Genomic DNA, 20133 nt, shown 5'->3' with positions numbered 1-20133 from the left:
CAAATGGGGGGGGGCGGGATCTGGGGGTCCCCATGTTAAAGGGGGCTTCCAGATTCTGATAAGCCCCCCACCCGCAGACCCCCATGACCACCGGCCAGGGTTGTGGGAATGAGGCCCTTGTCCTCATCAATATGGGGACAAGGTGCTTTGAGGGGCCACAGACCCCCAAAGCATCCTCCCAATGTTGAGGGCATGTGGCCTGGTATGGTTCAGGAGGGGGGCGCTCTCTTGTCCTCCCCTCTTTTCCTGCAGCCTGCCAGGTTGCGTGCTCGGATAAAAGTTATGGTATGGATATTTAGGGGGAACCCCACGTCATTTTTTTTTAAATTTGAGGCGGGTTCTCCTTAATATCCATACCAGAGCTGAAGGGCCTGGTAATTGAATTTGGGGGAACCCCACGTTTTTTTTTTTTTTTAATCAATGACCTTCAATGACTGTTCTCTGTATTTCGGGGAGCCGACAATTCATTATAGCCGCGAGTGATTTTAACTACTTAAGCCCCGGACCAATTTGCAGCCAAAGGATCAAACCCCTTTTTGCGATTCGGCATTGCGTTGCTTTAAATGACAATTGCTCGGTCGTGCGACGTGGCTCCCAAACAAAATTGGCGTACTTTTTTTCCCACAAATAGAGCTTTCTTTTGGTGGTATTTGATCTCTGCGGTTTTTATTTTTTGCGCTATAAACAAAAATAGAGCGACAATTTTGAAAAAAATTAAATATTTTTTACTTTTTGCTATAATAAATATCGCCCAAAAATATATAAAAAAAATTATTTTTCCTCAGTTTAGGCCAATATGTATTCTTCTACATATTTTTGGTAAAAAAAAATCACAATTAGGGATTATTGATTGGTTTACGCAAAAGTTATAGCGTTTACAAAATAGGGGATAGTTTTATAGCTCCCGACCGATGGCTGGGCACTTAAAAAGCAACGTACAGGTACATGCTTTTGCCCAGCCGTGCCATTCTGCCGACGTATATCAGCATGAGGCAGTCCTTAAGTGGCTAAATTACTTTTTTTCCTGCACAAATGACACTTTGTGCAGGGACAGTTCTAAGCACGGGAAACATGCACCCCTTTACAGGCATACTATAGACACACCCCCCCGGTACAAAATTTTAAGGAATATTACACTTTTATTGTTTCACTTGACGCATTATTAAAATCACTGCTCCCAAAAAAACTGCAGTTTTAAAACTTTTTTTTGCATTGATACATGTCCCCTGGGACAGGACCCAGGTCCCCAAACACTTTTTAGGACAATAACTTGCATATTAACCTTTAAAATTAGCACTTTAAATTTTGAACGTTCGAGTCCCATAGACTTTAATAGGGTTCTAAAGTTCACACGAAGTTTAGGTCTGTTCGGCAGGTTCTGGTGCGAACCAAACCGGGGGGTGTTCGGCTCATCCTTACCGTTGTTCCCCCTTGCTGTGAGTGACAGGTGATTTACATATCTCATGCACGAGCCTGAGAGAGACATTCTGTGAACTTCAGACCCCCTCCTCCTTTTTTCTTCAGCTCTCCCAGGATTGGCTGCTTCACACTTCAGCATGATTGGGCATGCTGAAGTCATGCGGTGACTTTTATGGGTTTTGACTGGATGTTAGTGAACATAGCAGAAGTTCAGTGTAAGAAAAACACAGGAGAAATGCATGTTGACAAGGGGAGTGTAGAGGTGGGCGGGGAGTCTACTGACATCACAACATCATCCGGACAACAGACCCACCCACAGAATCTGCAGTTTTTTAGGTCTCATAACAGGCAGTGGGGAGAAATTTGACAGGTAAGGATACATGCAGGAGGCATGTATATCCTTATAGACAGGGCTCAAATCCTGCAGGAACGCATGGGAACGGAGTTCCTGTACTTTTTCCACAACAGGAACTCAGTTTCCATTAGCAGCCGTGTCATGCAAGACTTTGAAGTATGCGAGCTGTGTGGCAGGTGCTACACCAGCAGCAGCTGACACAGCTCACAATAGTAAGTGCTGCACACCAGGGGTGGACTGACCATTCAGCCATTGCCAGTAGGGGGCCCCATGACAGCTTCCACTTCGATCTACCTGTCAATCACAGCTAGCTGACGGGTAGATCAGGTCCCTCCTGCTAAGAGATTGTATTTAGTCAGACTCTCCTGATGCGCTCCTCCCCGCCGGCCCCTCCTGATTTTCTGTCTCCTCATCCTCCCCCCCCCCAGTCTCCTGCATACTTGCTCTGTGTGTCCCGCTGAACCCCCCCCCCCCTCTATCTTCAGTGCCATATGAGAACCCAGAGGAGGAGCACAGCTATTCTGCTCACAGGACATGCAGGGAGAGAGGTGAGCTGAGGGAGGAACATCAGTTTGGGGTGGTAAGCTGAGCACAATACCTGGCAAAGTTTAATGCCAGGAGGGAAGTTTATGTGGAAATATGTGAAGGGTTGGAATAGCAGGGGGTGTGTGTTGGAGCCCTGCAGAGTTTGCAGCCCCCCAAGCTAACATACATCTCCTAAGCAGGAACACATCACTATCTCCCCAGCATTCTGTCCAGATAATGTGCAGTTCATTTATGACCTTTCCGTTTGACCCTCTGTTATCCAAACTCTGTTCAATGAAAAGTGTAAACTCACCACATAAACAAACACTCTATATACAAAATAAAATTCCCCAATAAAGATCAGAACATGATGTTCACATTTGCATGGAAGCACAATTGAATGAATGCTGGTTATTCAGAGAATTACTGTATTTATGTTTATTGAGGATTGTTTTTTTTATGTACAAACAGTTAAGCTTCATACACACAATACGAAAATTGGATGAAAAATATCACTTTTGAAGCATTCGTGCATATGACCATATAATTATTTTTTTTGGTGGGGGAGTGGATCTTGGGTGGGAGTTCCCACACTTTTTTCCCCAGGATTTGACCCCTTCTTATAGATAACCATTATGGCAGTAGTTTAGAAATGATGAGAGTGGGTTTACATCCACTTTAAACCTCTGGATGCAGTGAAGTGTGGTAAAACAAAGTTAACCCTTTATGTGATGGATCAGAACACAATAGTCTAAGTTGGTGAAGTAAAATTAGAAAAATATATACATAAACATATTTTTCAGAAATAATAAACTGATAATTGCCATGTGCGTATGTATTCACCCCCTTTGTTGTGAAGCCCATAAAAAGGTCTGGTGCAACCAATTACTTTCAGAAGTTACCTAATTAGTGAAATTATTTCTAACTGTGCGCAATCTAAGTGTCACATGATCTGTCATTACATATACACATATTTTTGAAAGGCACCAGAGGCTGCAACATTTAAGCAAGAGGCACCACTTACAAACACTACCATGAAGACCAAGGAACTCTCTAAACAAGTACAGAACAATGTTGTTAAGTACAAGTCAGGTTTAGGTTTAAAAAAAATATCCAAATCTTTGATGATCCCTAGGAGCACCATCAAATCTATCATAACCAAATGGAAAGAACATGGCACAACAGCAAACCTGCCAAGAGACGGTCGCACACCAAAACTCATGGACTGGGCAAGGAGAGAATTAATCAGAGAGATGGTACAGAGACCTAAGGTAACCCTGGAAGAGCTGCAGAGTTCCACAGCAGACTGCAGTATCTGTACATATAACGACAATAAGCTGTATAGAGTTGGGCTTTATGGCAGAGTGGCCAGAAGAAAGTCATTACTTTCAGCAAAAAACAAAATGGCACGTTTTGAGTTTGTGAAAAAAGGCATGTGGGAGACTCCAAAAATGTATGGAGGAAGGTGCTCTGGTCTGATGAGACTAAAATTGAACTTTTTGGCCATCAAAGAAAACGCTATGTCATGGCGCAAACCCAACACATCAAATCACCCAGAGAACACCATTGAAACATGGTGGTGGCAGCATCATGTGTGGGAATGTTTTTCAGCAGTTGGGACTGGGAAGCTGGTCAGAGTTGAGGAAAGATGGATGGTGCTAAATACAGGGATATTCTTGAGCAAAACCCATACCACTGTGTATTTTATTTGACAGACTTATGATTACTCCCTTGCATGGTAGGTTGATTTGATCCCTTCATTGTAGTACTGAGCTTTTTTGAACTGTATTACTATATATCCACTATTTTATATTTCTTTCACAGACAGGAAGCCGTTAGTCCAAGATCTTGGACTTTGTGGCTGACCCTATACTGACAGGAGTGGTTACTCCTATCATTGGGAGGTCTCACAGTTACACTGGGCATATCCAGTTCCTGCCCTCTGTTGTTTGGTGTCTTGTTATCTAAGAGCTTACCATCTGTCCCATTGTGTAACAACTACATTTCAGGTCAATTCCATCCTTGCCAGGTCCCCCTCATGGTTCATTGGTGATCGGCTCATGCAAGTAAGTATTAGCTTTCCATGGTCTGGCACCTTCCGTAACCTGTCAAAACTGTTGATATACACATTGACCCAGAACCCACAATGGTGCTCTTAAACCAGAAACCACCAACCATCACCCACCGACAGTTCAAAATATGCCTCCAGGTTACTACAGCGGGCAAGCAAACAACAGCGAGAGCCTAGAAAACCCCTACCCTCTGTGTTCTAGCAGCCCAAAACAGAATTACACAAGCTATGATTCATGCTAAAATAGATGCTGTACTGTTGAATAGGATCTCTAAATATGAAAAACTTTGGAGTACCTGGGTTGAACATTACTTACCCTCCAACTTTGATCATATACTCTTATGACGCGTACACGCGGTCAAATTTTCCGACGGGAAATGGTGGATGTGAGTTTGTTGTTGAGAAATCTGACCGTGTGTATGCTCCATCGAACACTTGCTGTCGGACTTTCCACCAACAAATGTTTGCAAGCAGGTTCTCAAATTTTCCGCCAACAAAACTTTGTTGTTGGAAAGTCTCGATCGTGTGTACACAAGTCCGCTCACAAAAGTTTGCGCATGCTTGGAATCAAGTACGAGCTGGAAGCGCTCGGTCTTGTAAAACTAGCATTCGTAATGGAGATAGCACATTCATCACATGGCAAATTTTGAAATCTCTCAATGCAGCACATTCTCTTCTTCATTATAATGCTATAATAATGAATTTGCCTTGCTTCTGATATTCAGAGTTCGGAAAAACAGTTATTTTTATTCTTTCTCGTGATCTCCTGAATAAACTTTTTTTTTTTCTAGTGATCTTCATATCTTTTTTTTTTTTTTCTCGTGATCTCCAGAATACACACACACACATATATATATATATATATATATATATATATATATATATATATATATATATATTTTATTTATTTATTTTTCTAGTGATCGCCATAATATTGTTTGTTGTTTTGTGTGTCAAGTTACCACAACACCATTATTATTTTTAATTTTTTGTTTGTTTAAAGACATTTTATTGAAGTTTAGTGTATAACAAAAACAGTAAAGTCAAACGTTAGGGTACAGAGCAAAAAGAAAAAAAATGTTACAATGCCTCAAATAGTAGATGCAACAGTTAACATAAGAAGAACCGGAGAGTAAACATTTGTACGCTTATAGTGGTATAAGGTGAGGTTATCTGATAGGTACAGTGTAATAGACGTAAGTACAGTGCCTAACTGTGATTTAGAAGATGTTAAGTGAGCAGAACAGGCACTGTGCTTATTTGAAAGAAACAAAATCCAATACAGAGTCATTTTCTCTTAGTAGATAGATGCAATTGTTGGCAATCGTATGTTGGTGTGGCAATGGTATGTGCAGATGAATTCAGAGAGGTACAGTAAGTGGTAATCTCCAGTGTAGAGAACTAGTGCGTAATGCACTAAGGGATGTTCGTTAAAGGAAGGGGAACTGGTCCAGCCAGTCATTTTCTCAGATCACTGACATATTTAGTGCTTTAGGGGAGCAGTGAAAGATATTCTGGGGATGTACTGAAAAGCAACCAACTCGACCATATGCATGTAAAGGTAGAAGGGGTATCATTGGCTTGATGTATCAGGTTCTCCATCTCAGCTGTTTTGTTAATACGGTTGAACCACTCCAGTAAAGAGGGGGGATGTTTGGATTTCCAGTTGGCTGGGATGCACATATTCGCCGCCATGATCATATGCATGGTTAGGGATCCCATGTAGGCTTTTTTGGATTGTGTGGAGACATGAAAAAGAAGTTGAGCAGGGGAAAACTGTATTGGGCGGGTAGAAAATTTCTGGGTGATTCTATGGACTTCTTGCCAGAATGGCTGGACGATGGGACATGACCACCAAATATGTTCCAGGGTGCCAAGACTGGCCTGACATCTCCAACATTGCGGGGAGACAGATGGGAAGATACGATGCAGTTTTAGAGGTGTATTGTACCACCTGGATAATAATTTAAATGCATTCTCCTGAACATAGACATTTCGGGAGCCTTTATGTATGATAGAATATGTACCTTCCCAATCCTTGGGATTTAAGGGTGATGGCAGGTCTCTATTCCAGGCTTTGGTAGACCAACATTCATTGCTGGTCTGTTGTGGGAATAGTATATTATACGAAAAGGAGATGAGGTGTCTTTGTGGTTCGATCAGTGTACATGTTTGTTCAAAGGAGGTTAAGGTTCGAACTCCAGCTAGGGAGTAGGGCTTGGAAGTCAGAAAATGGTGTATCTGATTATATGTCCATTGGGAAAACCCACTTTTGAGCATATTTCTCGACAGGTTTGTATAGGATAGAAGATGATTACGGTCATAGAAGTCTTTAGACAGGACTTTAGGATGAGGCCACAATCCGTGGAGAAAAGAGGGGTGCATACCCGGTGGGAACGCTGGATTGAGTTTTAGTGGTGTTAGTGGGCCCGTGACTGAGGAGATCTGATATGTTTTGCAAGCGTATCGAAATGCGTTGAGTGACGTGGCGATTAACGGGTGTGAGGAATAGCTACGGGGGACATGTGTGGGGAGTAACCATGGTGTTTGAGCCACTGGTATTTGATCAAGGGATGATTCAAGTTGAACCCAATCTTTCGTGTTGGAATGGACGTTCCAGTCAATTATTCTGGCAAGGTGACATGCTAGGTAGTACCTATGGATGTCTGGCAAACCAATACCTCCTTGTGTTTTTGGTGTAACAAGTCTTGAATAACTCAGTCTGGGTCTTATGGAACCCCAGACAAACGTTGAACAGAGTTTGCGGAAGGAAGCGAAAAAGGTTTGGGGGAGTGAGATAGGTATAGTCTGGAGGAGATACAAAATCCTTGGTAAAATATTCATTTTTATGATGGCTGCTCTGCCAAACCAGGAGAATATGCCTTTTGACCACCTCTGAAGGTCAGTGGACATGGTGCGTAGTAAAGGCAGGAAGTTAAGATCATATAAATTAGCTAGGGATCTTGGAAGTTGGATACCTAAGTAAGGTATACTATCAGGACTCCATTTAAAGGGGAAATTCGCCCGGCATTGGGCGCACACTTTTTCGGTCAGCGATACATTTAGTGCAAGGGATTTTTTAAAGTTAATTTGTAGGTTAGAGATGATATGGAATTGGTCGAATACTTTGAGTAAGTTAGGGATGGATGTTAGGGGTTCTGTTAGGAATAGAAGAAGGTCGTCCGCAAATGCAGCCGTTTTAAATGTTCTTTTGCCTATATCCACACCCTTAATGTCTGGGTTTTCTCTAATTTGTCTCAATAATGGTTCAAGAGTAAGTATAAAAATTATCAGGGATAACGGGCACCCCTGACGTGTGCCATTGGAGATAGAGAAGGCATTCGACAGGTGGCCATTGACTTTCACTCTCGCCGTTGGTCCTGAGTAAAGCAGATTGATATAATTGAGCATTCTATTAGGCAGACCAAGAGCTTTTAAAGTCGCTGACATGTAATCCCAGGTCACCCTGTCGAATGCCTTCTCCGCGTCTAGGGAAAGGAAGAATCCAGCTTGTTTTTGGGAAGATAGCCAATGATGGACATTAAGAGCTTTGAGAGTGTTGTCTCTCGCTTCCCGGCCAGGCGTGAAGCCCACCTGATCGGGATGTATAAGGTCAGGGAGTAAAGGCAAAAGTCTGTTAGATAAAATTTTAGCGTACCATTTAAGGTCAACATTTAGGAGCGAGATAGGCCTATAGTTGGTAACCTGTGTGGCATCTTTGTTTGGTTTTGGGATTACGGCTACATGTGCGGACAACATATCTCGCGGGGCAAAACACGGGGATGAACACGTGTTAAAGGAGGATAGAAAGTGGGGTAGTAAAATATGTTCACAGGTTCTATAGTAACCAACGGGCAGTCCATCAGGGCCCGGGCTTTTACCTGCGTGCATGGCTTTAAGAGCCGTTCGAGCTTCTTCTGAGGTCAGAGGAGTATCGAGCATCTGGCATGCGGAGGTGGAGATAGGAGTTGGGCTATATTTATTTAAAAAGTCAGATATAAGTTGGGCCCGCCGCTGGTTAGGGATTGGTGGTGTATTAGATGATGAGGTAAGGTTGTATAGATTTGAATAATATTGTACAAATTGCGTGGCGATGTCAGGTGTTGTGGATAATTTTTTGCCTGTTGGATCTGTGATATTGTGAACAGTTATTGATGCTTTCTTGGATTGGAGGGCTTTTGCTAATATTTTCCCAGATTTATTACCATATTCATAAAACGTTTTCTGAGAGAGTATATATTTGCGCTTAGTCTGTTTTCCCAGTAATTCTAACATTTCTTTCCTGGATTGGATAAGGGTGGCAAGCAGTGTGGTGGTGCTCTTTAGACTATGTGCACGTTCCAAACGTCTAATTTTAGTGGCCAAATCATTGAAGTGTTTTTTGTACTCTTTTCTCTTTTTTGCCGCCGCTGCTATGAGGGTTCCTCTTACTACACATTTGTGTGCGTCCCAGTGAATGAGGGGAGAGGTATCTGTGGCTTTGTTATCTAAGAAGTAATGTTTCATTGTTTGCTCCACTTCTGCAGCTATAATCGGGTCAGTTAACAAGGATTGATCTAGTCTCCAGGAGTGGGCGCGTGGGATGGAAGATGGGATGGATAGTGTGATTGAAACCGGATTGTGGTCAGAAAGAAACATAGGGTTGATGGATGCGTGTGTAAGATAAGGTAAAGCTTCTTGAGAGATAAAGAGGAAATCAATTCTGGAATATTTTCCATGAGGTGTCGAGTAGAATGTAAAGTCCTTTGTATCTGGGTAGAGGGTTCTCCAGGCATCATGTAAAAGCAGAGTTTGCATCTGAGTTTTTATTGATCGAAGGGCAGCATAGGTAAGGGAGGAGTGCCCATTAGAGGTATCGAGTATAGGGTTCAAAGGAACATTGAAGTCCCCTCCCATAATAAGTGTGCCTTCTTGAAACGAGACCAATTTGGACACAATTCCCTTGAAGAACGGTACTTGGAGTGTGTTGGGCGCATATATGTTTGCAAGTGTAAATGGTTTGTTTTGGAGGAGTCCTTTAAGGAATAGAAACCTGCCATCATCATCAGCTAGAGTGTCAGTGATCTGGAGGGGGCAATGTCGGGCTAGTAAGATGGAAACACCTTTTTTTTTCGCTAGTGTGGTGGTGGAGTGGTATGCCGTGGGATAGTATTTGCACTGGAGCTTCGGTATATTGTCTGATCTGAAGTGTGTTTCTTGTAAGAATAGTATGTCTGCTCCACTTTTTTGCATGGCTAATAATAGTTGTGAGCGTTTTTCCGGGATATTTAAACCCTTAGCGTTCAAGGATATGATTTTGAGATGGAGTAGATTGGTTGCATCCCCAGAGGTAGTCATGGTGTTGAGATCGAAATGTGAATGTAGATGCGTCCGGGGAAAAGGGTAGTAGAGAGAATAAGCAGGTAATAAAAAAAAAAAAAAAGAAGCAAATTTGGGGGAAGGGGTAAACGGTAATCCGGCAGCAGGTAAGAACCCGCTCACCTGCGTCAAAGATAAGGGGGTATAGGCCGGAATGTGGTAGAGGCTTGCAGGGTATGTCCCGTACGAAAGCACTGGACAGTCCTACAAGCCACTAGGGAGGAGGTGATTGTCGAAAGACAAAGATATAAAGTGCGAGAACCCCCACACCACAGCTTTAAGTTGTAATTATAGAGAGTTTGCCGACATATTACCAATGGTCACCCTTTTACAGTTCGCGTGGAAAAGATCGTGGGCTGAAGCATTTAAACACTATCGGTGGGGGAGGTGCCCGTTTGTAGTATTGATAGTGAATTTGAATTCCCTGTATAAAATATGTAGGGGCAGAGATACCTTATTGGGTAGGCGTTTGCAGGTAACATTTGCTTAACATAAATGTCTACAAACCTTTCTTTGTAAAGCAGGAACTAGAGGAACAGACCAATAAGCTAAATCAATAACAGAGATACATATCATGTTGAGAGGTAGCCAAGGGCTGGAGGAGGATGGGATTATCACATCAAAGCCGTGACGGCACATGGTACATATAAAAGGTTCTCTCCAGTAAGTGCTGGTAAGAGGACCAAACTAATTTTCGATGGAAATAACTAGGCTAGGCCAAAGGTTTAGGTATGGCTTTACCGGCTTGATGTGGGAGATCACATCCCCTCGTCCTCAAAGCAATAAAAGGATCAAACGTCAACAGGTCTGACGTGATGAGCGTTTGAACAATTATACGCTATCTCATTAACGAAGTTAAAACAATAAAGTAGGTAAACAAACTAATGAGAAAGAAAGCACGTACTATAAGTATGCTTATAGGAATCATGCTGTGGGGCATGATACAGCTTCCTGAACACACTGCATTGTTGTTTGTGAGCCAGTGAGGAAACCTTTGCGTGCAGAAGGTAAGGGAGGCATTGTCTCAAAGATCAGGGTAAAATAGAGGGGCTTAGACTAGAAGGGGGGTAAGTTGAGGGAAGGACAATGGGTAGTGAGCCAATAGGTTGTGGGACATGCCTGGAACAATATAATATTGGGTAGAAGACACTGCCTATTGGTAGGAAATAACGTGGTCGGTAAGTTACCATTGAGGACAAAGGCTGAGTCCGTCCGTTTAAACGATGGGGATTTCCCGAACGGGTTGGGCAGTGAGGATAAACTGAAACTGGAGGTCTACTAGGAGAGGAAAGAATTACTGTATCGTGAGCTGAATTCCAAGTATAGGAAGGATCCGACCGGTGGATTCAACATAGCCACTTCTTCAACGGTCACGGCGTGCTCTGCGGGCTGTTGGCGCAGCAGTGGGACTGCGCAGATGATCGTAGGCTTCCGGAGAAATTCGTCGGATCGATGGAGAGCGACGTCTTCGGTACGGCGACGGCTGGGTGTCCATCCGATCGGTAGATCTGTAGTCTGAGCGGGACGAAGATCCTTTGAATTCCGCGTACCAGTCGGGGAGTGAGACCAGAGGTATGTCTAAGGTGCGGCAGAAGGCGAGCAGTTCCTCAGGAACCCTCAGGATGGCCGATCGTCCCTGATGGGTGGCTGAAAGTCCGAATGGGAAGCGCCAACGGTAGGGGATGCCATTATTCCTTAAGACTTCTAAGAGGGGGCGCAGGTCTCTCCTATTACGAAGTGTAATGGCTGAGAGGTCTTGGTAGATAGAGATGCGTTGGCCCTCATATTGTAGAGCTTGTTGCAGTCTGGCCTGCTTTAGGATCATTTCTTTGGTTTGAAAGTCACAGATACAGCAAACCACGTCTCTGGGAGGATCTGTGTCGCGTCCGCGGGGTCGGAGAGCACGATGGATGCGCTCCATCGCTATGGGTGAGTGGCTGGGTTGATCAAGGAGCTGATTGAAGAGGGCAGTAACCACTGGGGTGAGGTGATCGGTGTCCACACTTTCGGGGAGGCCTCTCACCCGGAGATTATGCCTCCGACCCCTGTTGTCCAGGTCTTCAACGTGCCGCTGGACGTCCCGCAGTTGTGCAGTATGTGTATCTATGGAGCGGTGCATCGTGGAGATTGCCGCTTGATGGACGGCGGTGGTTTTCTCTACTTCCTGCACCCTTCCCGCAATGGCTTGAATTTCGTGTTTAAGGTCCGTTATGGCAGCAAAAAGGGTGTCTTTAATATCAGCTGCTACCGTGCGTAGGTCTAGCAGGCTTGGAGATTGCAAGGAATCCGGCTGGGCCGCAGCAGTTGTGGGAGGAGAAGGGCTGGGAGTTAGTAGTATCCCATCTCGTGAGGGAGCTGAGGTGCTCGTCGCCATGTTGGATCTCTGTGATCTGAACAGATCAGCGATATTCCGCGTTCCTCGGCTGGGATGTTCCCTCGGGGATCTCGATCTGGAGGTAGAAGAGTTCCTGGATGCAGTACCCATCATCCGGGGTGGTATTGAAGGGGTATTTCTCTCTCTCAGGGCTAATGGTGAGCTGTGGTGTGAAGGAGCTCAGGAGTTATGCTGCCATCTTCGCTCGCGGCAAGCCACGCCCCTCCTATTTTTAATTTTTTAACCTCAAAGAGATACAACTATGTTGGCGTACCTTGTTAATTTGACATTGTATTTTTGAAATGTACCTGCCTACTCACAAAAAAAATTGTCCCTTTTAAAGTAAAACACATGGAAAAGTATTTGTCAAAACAAAAATTTGAAATTTAATAGGGGTCATAACAAATTAAAGAGGAAAGCAACGCTGGAGAAACAGTTGGAATTGGTGAAGCCTTTGTACCCCAATTATTTGACTGTCAAAACTGGTAACCTGGGGAGTCCATTTAATTGGGAGCACAATATGGACCAGGACTCCAAGAGATTGGGAGCAGCAGATGAAATATGTCCCAAGGCTATGGTCTTACGCCCAGAAATTGGTGATCGATAACATCTTGATAACATCATTACATTTTTGACAAGAAATATATTCAAGAATGCTATACCTGGCTCAAGCTGGGCTCCTCCCCATTTTTTTCCTGGGTGGAAGGCCCAGGTTGGACTTCAGGACCTTCAGCTGACGTGGAAGGAAGTGTGGAAGGAAGTGTAGATAGTGATGGCCTGGGTTCCCTCTGGTCTGAAAACTGCAGTCTGTCGTAGTACCACAGCCTGAGGACATATACGTCATCTGCTGCTGCTCCTGATCTCATGGAATCCTGGACCTTTTTGTATTCCCTATTATATGTGCTCCTCAGGCTACCAATTGTGGCCTTCAAATGGTTGATGTCTGCTGTGGGATACACCGGCTTCACCAATTCCAACAGTTTCTCCAGCACTACCTTCCTCTTTAGCTTGTTGGAGTAGTGTTTTGGATTTGCCAGAGACATGGCTGCTCCCTGTACATGTCTAGGAATTTGGGCAGGAAGTCCGGGTCAGTGAATTTATCCACCATTTTAGCTACAAGACACAACACAAGACAAATCCTAATGTCAGGCTAAACTCTCCTAATCTTATCCTAATATAGGCCTCAATCTATAAGCAGTATAGGCCTCTAACCACTGATGCCCCAAGTTAAAATTGCACCTTCGTTTGAATGATCGGCCCTTATGATCCTACGTCCTCCACTCACAGATTGTCACCTAAAATATCTGTCTGCTAAGTATACCTTTTTTGTATAAAAAAAAAAAAAAAAGAATCAGGACACCTGAGGACACTGGGAACTCCACACCTCTTAAAGAAGGGGAACTCAGCACACAACCTGAGGATGTGGATTACGAGGTTCAGGAAGTGGTCAAAATGGTGACCATAACAGGTCAGTATCTGAGACCACAGCTTCACGAAATAGTTGTATGCCTGCATATTTATAATACATGGTGTGTTTTATTCTTTTTAGGTGGTGTGCATGTTGTGGAAGTAGAAACTCACTTCAACAGTGCAAGTGCACAAGTCCTCATCAGTGAAATAATGGTGTGCAATCGTGATTTAGAGGAGGTCAAGCAAAATATCAATGATGTTCAAAAAGCAATGACCAACATCACTGATGTTTTAGCCAAAATCTAAAACCACCCAAAAATATAAATTTGCTTGTTAATGTTTAAAGTTTAGAAAAAATTTTAAAGTAATTGCAAAGCCAAATTTTGAAGATGAGCACAATGGGGTTGATTTACAAAAGCAAATCCACTCTGCACCACAAGTGCACTGCAAGTACACTTGAAAGTGCACTTGGAAGTGCAGTCACTGTAGATCTGAGAGGATGATCTGAAATGAGGGGAAGCTCTGCTGATTTTATCATCTAATCATGCGCAAGCTAAAATGTTGTTTTTTATTTTTCTTGCATGTCCCCCTCAAATCTACAGCGACTGCACTTCCAAATGCACTTTTAGTGCACTTGCAGTGCACTTATAGTGCAAAGTGGAGTTGCCTTTAGTAAATAACCCTCATTGTGTCAACATGTGCTATCTGCCATGATGGAATATCAATGTATGCATTTTGTGGGTGCAACCCCTTCCTCGCAACTAAAGTAGGAGACAGGAAGGGGTTGCACCCCTGAAACACACCCATTGATCCCCCATGATGGGATCTAGCACATTTTACCACACTATGGCTTATTTCAAAAAAGCAAAACCACTTTGCACTACAAGTGCAATGCAAGTGCACTTGAAAGTGCACTTATAGGGCAAAGTGGATTGTCCTTTCTGAAATAAGGCCCAGTGTGTCAACATGTGCTAGCTCCCATCATGGGAGATAGATGGATGTGTTTCGGAGGTGCAACCCCTTCCTCTCACCTACTTTATTTGCGAGGAAAGGGTTGCACCCACAAAACACGTACATTGATAGCCCATGAAGGCAGATAGCACATGTTGATACACTGTGTGTTTTGTGGCTTGCGAAAAATAGAAAAAGGAAAGGAAAAGACACACATTTTAGGCTTGGGATCATGAGGGAAATCCACATTTTGAATCCCAATTTGTGTGCATCTTCAAAATTTGCCTTTTACGGGGGTGAGATCACCCCATCTGATGAAGACAAAATCAACACAGTTTTGACATAATAATGTCTCATATGTTGTTAAAAAGAAAACTGCGCTATTTTCTAGAGGACCAAGCTGCAACTCAAGGAGATATACAATGCCAAACAGAAATAAAAAACAAGATGAATAATAAAAATTGCAAACGGTAAAGGCAACTCTGTAGTAAGGAGGCAAATATACCCCAATACTAATACCATGTGAAAATAAACACACAAGTGAATTGACAAAAAACAAATAATCTACATAAAATTTGTATATAATAAATATGAAAAATAGTGAATCCCGATGATAAAAAACAAAAAAATTAGTCCATATTACATATAACATCCAATGAAAAAAACAACAAAATAGTCCATGCACAATGCGTAAATTTGATCACGGTGAAGAAAAATCAAATCAGACCACCACAGAAGCATACAGGGAATAGGAAAGATGCCTCCACCTACAGACACACGGCTGCTTACCAGAACTATATGGTCCCTTATGACAGGGGACCCAGGAGCACAAGTGGCTAATAACCCAGCCTGGGGTCTCAGTGGCAGACAAAAAACTCCTCACTTCCAGCAGTGGTAATCTCAATGCAGTCAGATGGTGATATCCCCATAGAAACAAAAGATATACAAACAAAAGAATGCTTGCAGTGTAAAACCTTACAAAATGTATTAATAAAAAGGATGAATGGACATGTAGCACTGACCCCCCCCAAGGAGCTGCTGGTTTTATTGGGCTTACCGTTACCTTCTTGACCTCGTCTCTGTCTAGGGTTTCCCAAAGAAATGTCTCAAAGAAATGCAGAAACTGACACTGCATTTTCTTTTGGGTTATTTATTTAGAAGATAAAACAGTCTCTTAATGAAGGGTAGAGGGTAGGAGAAAGTTCAGGTACTTGAACTGCAGAAATAGAAAGTCTCTTATAAGAAATCCAGAGAATAACTGTTTCACAGCTGGATTCTCACAACCTCCAGATAGAAATCCTCTCACTAGGCCTAGCAGCCGGCAGGGTGTTAGGTAAAGCGAAGTCTCTGCCACAGACTTGGATATGAATTACTTGAGCAAAGTCTCTGCCACAGACTTGGATATGAATTACTTGAGCAAAGTCTCTGCCACAGACTTGAGTGTAACCGAGTGCCATGGACAAATTTAGAGAACTATCATACGGTACTAGTATCTGTCAGCCGGTCCGGCGATACCGTAAGATTGTAAGTCCATGAAGTGTCTTGTGCATGGCCTTCCCTGAAGAGTCCTCCCCTGGATGCTTCTCCAGTTGCTGAGCCTCTCCTTAGTTGAGACGGCACCGGACCACCTTTGAATCCTCAGGCCTTGACATCCATTGAGGCCTGTCCCTGCAGTTAGTTCGCCTAGGGCTATCCAGCCCCGAGACTTGGAATTGCATGGATCCGCACCCCAGGCCAGGAGGGCCATGGGGACTGGTCAGGAGGACTAGGACCAAGCATACAGTAAATATCTTCTGGACCGGAACCCTGAAGAACGTGATCTCAGTACCTTAAATACCACCTCCCAGAGTGCACAGCAGGAGAACACTCCCCTGGGCAGGTTCAGAGAAAACGTGGCACCCAATACACAGTGGTGACAGTGACAGCTGTGGTTAAGGAGAACTCAGTGCAATCCAGCTAGACTGGTACTGAAACCATAATTTAGCAAAATTAGCCCCCTAAAACCCAACTGTGGTTTCAGGAATATTAATTTTCAAAACATATAGCACTTGCTCGTCAGGAGCCGGCGCTACAGACACATACAAAATCGTAGATAAATGGGCAAACAGAGAACGATCGAGCCGGCCGGCTCATGACAACCACCAGCTATTTCCGGGACTGGAGCAGAATGCGGTGGTTGTATCCATACAAGGCCCATTGGGTCTTGTATGGATATTAAGGGGAACCCCGCACCCAAATGAAAAAAAAGAAAAGCTGTGGGGTCCCCAGGCCCTATATACTCTGAACAGCAGTATACAGGTGATCCAAACAAGACAGGGACTGTAGGTTTGTTCTTAAGTATAATCTGTTTGTAATTTAGAACAGGTACATTTCCAAGTGTAGCTTAAGCCAAAAAATGTATTTTTAAGCTTTTTGGAAAACATAGGGAAGAGTTATCACCCCTGTAACATTTGTTTTGCTGTCTGTGCCCCTGTTCAGAAGATTTCACCTCACTTTCTGTCCCAATGACAATTGGATTTTGAAAATGTTGGGTTATTTAGGGAAACAAGGATTGGTGATAAAGCATCAGTGGAGACACCTTTTTCCCATTTTAGCTCTTACAGGAGAGAATTTCCATTCCTAGGGGTAGATTTCCTCTCACTTCCTGCTGTCTCCCTCAGTTTATAAGTGGGAGTCATTTGTAAGTCAGATGTTTAAAAGTAGGGGACCGCCTGTATATACTATACGGCCTGCCCTATGTACGCTGCATAAAATTGGGCCTTAGGTGTTGGTGGTACCAGAACACTGTAAGCCCTCACAGTTACTCTTGGTGGGTGCAGGAACAAGGGTGGGTGCAGGAACAAGCCCTGCTGTGAAATATTATATCAAGAATTGTAATTACATGCCACTGTTAAACGGGGGCAGAAAAAATTGTGCCTTTGGTGGTGGTGCCACAACACTGTAAGCCCTCACAGTTACTCTTCGTGGGTGCAGGAACGGGCCCTTCTGTGAAATATTATATCAAAAATTGTAATAACATGCCACTGTTAAACAGGGGCAGAAAAAATTGGGCCTTTGGCGGTGGTGGTGCCACAACACTGTAAGCTCTCACAGTTACTCTTGGTGGGAGCAGGAGCAGGCCCTGCTGTGAAATATTATATCAACAATTGTAATTACATGCCACTGTTAAACAGGGGCAGAAAAAATTGCGCCTTAGGCACTGGTGTTGGTGCCATGAAACAAAAATGTTCTTAGTAGCTATCAACATGAACATTGAGGAGGAATAGGATAGTCACTCAGCATAACAGGATAGTCACTAGTCACATAGGCAGTCTTCAAGAGATCTCCCATTCATAGAAAAATGAATCGGTTGCATCAGCATCAGGTGTTTAGTAGTTGGTGATCCGAGACTGATTCATTTTTATGAAGGCGAGTTGATAAACTGAGTCTGTGGACAGGTGCACTCTGTGATTGGCTAGAAAGCCTCCAGGAGCACTGAATGTGCATTCAGAGAGAACGCTGGATGCAGGACAGGCCAGTAGCTCAATTGCATATTGTGCAAGCTCTGGCCAGTGAGCCATCCTCAACATCCAGTAACCCAGTGGATTTTCGGTTGGAAAAGTCTCCAAGTCTGATCTTGCCCCTAGGTATTCATGCACCCTGTAAATCAGACGCTGGTGATGGTTGCTGGAACTGATCAGACCTTGGGGCTGCGGACTAAAGAATTGTCTGAACGCATTGTTCAGATGGCCACCATCTCCACCGCTCCTTCTGTGACTGACCAAAGCCTCAGCAACAGTGCTGGGACAAGAGCCACTGGCAGGGTATACAATGTTATGCTTCTGTGTGTAGACCAGGTTAAGTAGTATGGCCTCTAGCCACACGGTGGTGCTAATTCACACAAAAACTAATACAGAATGCTGTCATGTTGGCTGCATGAACTTCACCCATGTGGCTATCTTCTAGAGTAGGGGTGTCAAACTCAATTTCATCAGGGACCACAATAGCATTATGGTTGCCTCAAACAGCCGATTGTATCTCTTATCCTCTTATTTTTGTAATTTTACTGGCTTTCCAATTCTTTAAGTAAGCTGATTGGACTCTCATACGTTAAGAGAGTCCTAACGTGTACCCACATTGAGGCCTGGCCACTGATTATTTGGCTATATATCACTATTACAAATACAGGCTTTCAATTTTGGGGGTTTTATGCAAAAGAGGCTTGGTCCTTTCTGTGTTCCGAGATGTGGGAAATGCTCTGGCCAACTTGCAATCAAAGTGAGGATTGGTTTCAGTATGTACACATTTCTGCATTTAGTTATATTACAAAGAGGCTTAGTCCACCTTCTCTAATGAACTAGAGATGCCGTCCGGACATTTTGAAAACCAAAATGAGACCCATTCAAACACAGGGCTTCCCCTCTTGAATAGAGTATATATAGGCATGGTGACTGGCGTGGTATTCATGGCCCTGATGACGTCAGATTTAACAAAGCGCTTAGGGCAGAGCTTATGCATCTGACTTCACCATGCTCGTCTGTACCAGGAAGTATTTGGATAGATTCCTGGAAATGTTATTTTTTACTAAGCACTTATAATTTTTAACCTTGTGAGTAGTGTTCTCACTTTTGATTCTATTAAAGACTTATACAGTTTTCTACTATGTGAGTTTCTTTGCTTTGCTTTTATGAAGTGGTGAATCATTTCGGAACATATTGGATGGCATAATAAGCTGATTTACACCAGAGACTGGGAAATGTTACTAGGTTTTCTGGAGATGGTTTTCCATATAGATCCAATACTGATGAAATCTTAACCCACGTGCCTATTTGACTCCATAATAGGGCCCAAATGTTCTGGTAAAAGTCCTCTTAATCTGGGTGTTGCAAGCATTTGATCACATAGGATTTTCATTATCACCATGGTGGATTTGAATTTTGGACACAATTGGGAATGTTATTTCTCTTTATACTTTCCTTTTTTTTTTTTTTGTACTAATGATAACTAGGGATGAGCTTAGAGTTCGTGTCGAACTCATGTTCGACTCGAACATTGCCTGTTCGCCTGTTCAGCGAACAGTGAACAATTTGGGCTGTTCGCAGCAAATTCGAAAAGCCAGAACGCCTATACAAGTCTATGGGAGAAATCTAAAGTGCTAATTTTAAAGGGTAATATGCAGGTTACTGTCCTAAAAAGTGTTTGGGGACCCGGGTCCTGCCCCAGGGGACATGGATCAATGCAAAAAAAGTTTTAAAAACTGAAGTTTTTTCAGGAGCAGTGATTTTAATAATGATTAAAGTGAAACAATAAAAGTGTAATATTCCTTTAAATTTCGTAGCTGGGGGGTATCTATAGTATGCCTGTGAAGGGGCACATGTTTCTGGTGCTTAGAACTGTCCCTGCACAAAGTGTCATTTGTGCAGGAAAAAAAGTCTTTTAAAATCACTTGCGGCTATATTACCGGCTCCCCGTAATACAGAGAACACTCAATGAGTGTTCTCTGTATTAGCCGACAATTCATTCATTGATAAAAAAAAAAAAGCGTGGGGGTTCCCCTAAATTCAATTACCAGGCCCTTCAGGTCTGACATGAATATTAAGGGGAACCCCGTGTCAAATTAAAAAAAAAAATTGATGTGGGGGTCCCCCTAAATATCCATACCAGACCCTTCAGGTCTGATATGGATATTAA

This window comes from Lithobates pipiens, unplaced genomic scaffold (genome assembly GCF_037356315.1).
Source record: "Lithobates pipiens isolate NorthernLeopardFrog02 unplaced genomic scaffold, aLitPip1_a1.2 Scaffold_10, whole genome shotgun sequence".
NCBI lineage: Eukaryota > Metazoa > Chordata > Amphibia > Anura > Ranidae > Lithobates > Lithobates pipiens.
This window is presented reverse-complemented; position numbering follows the sequence as displayed.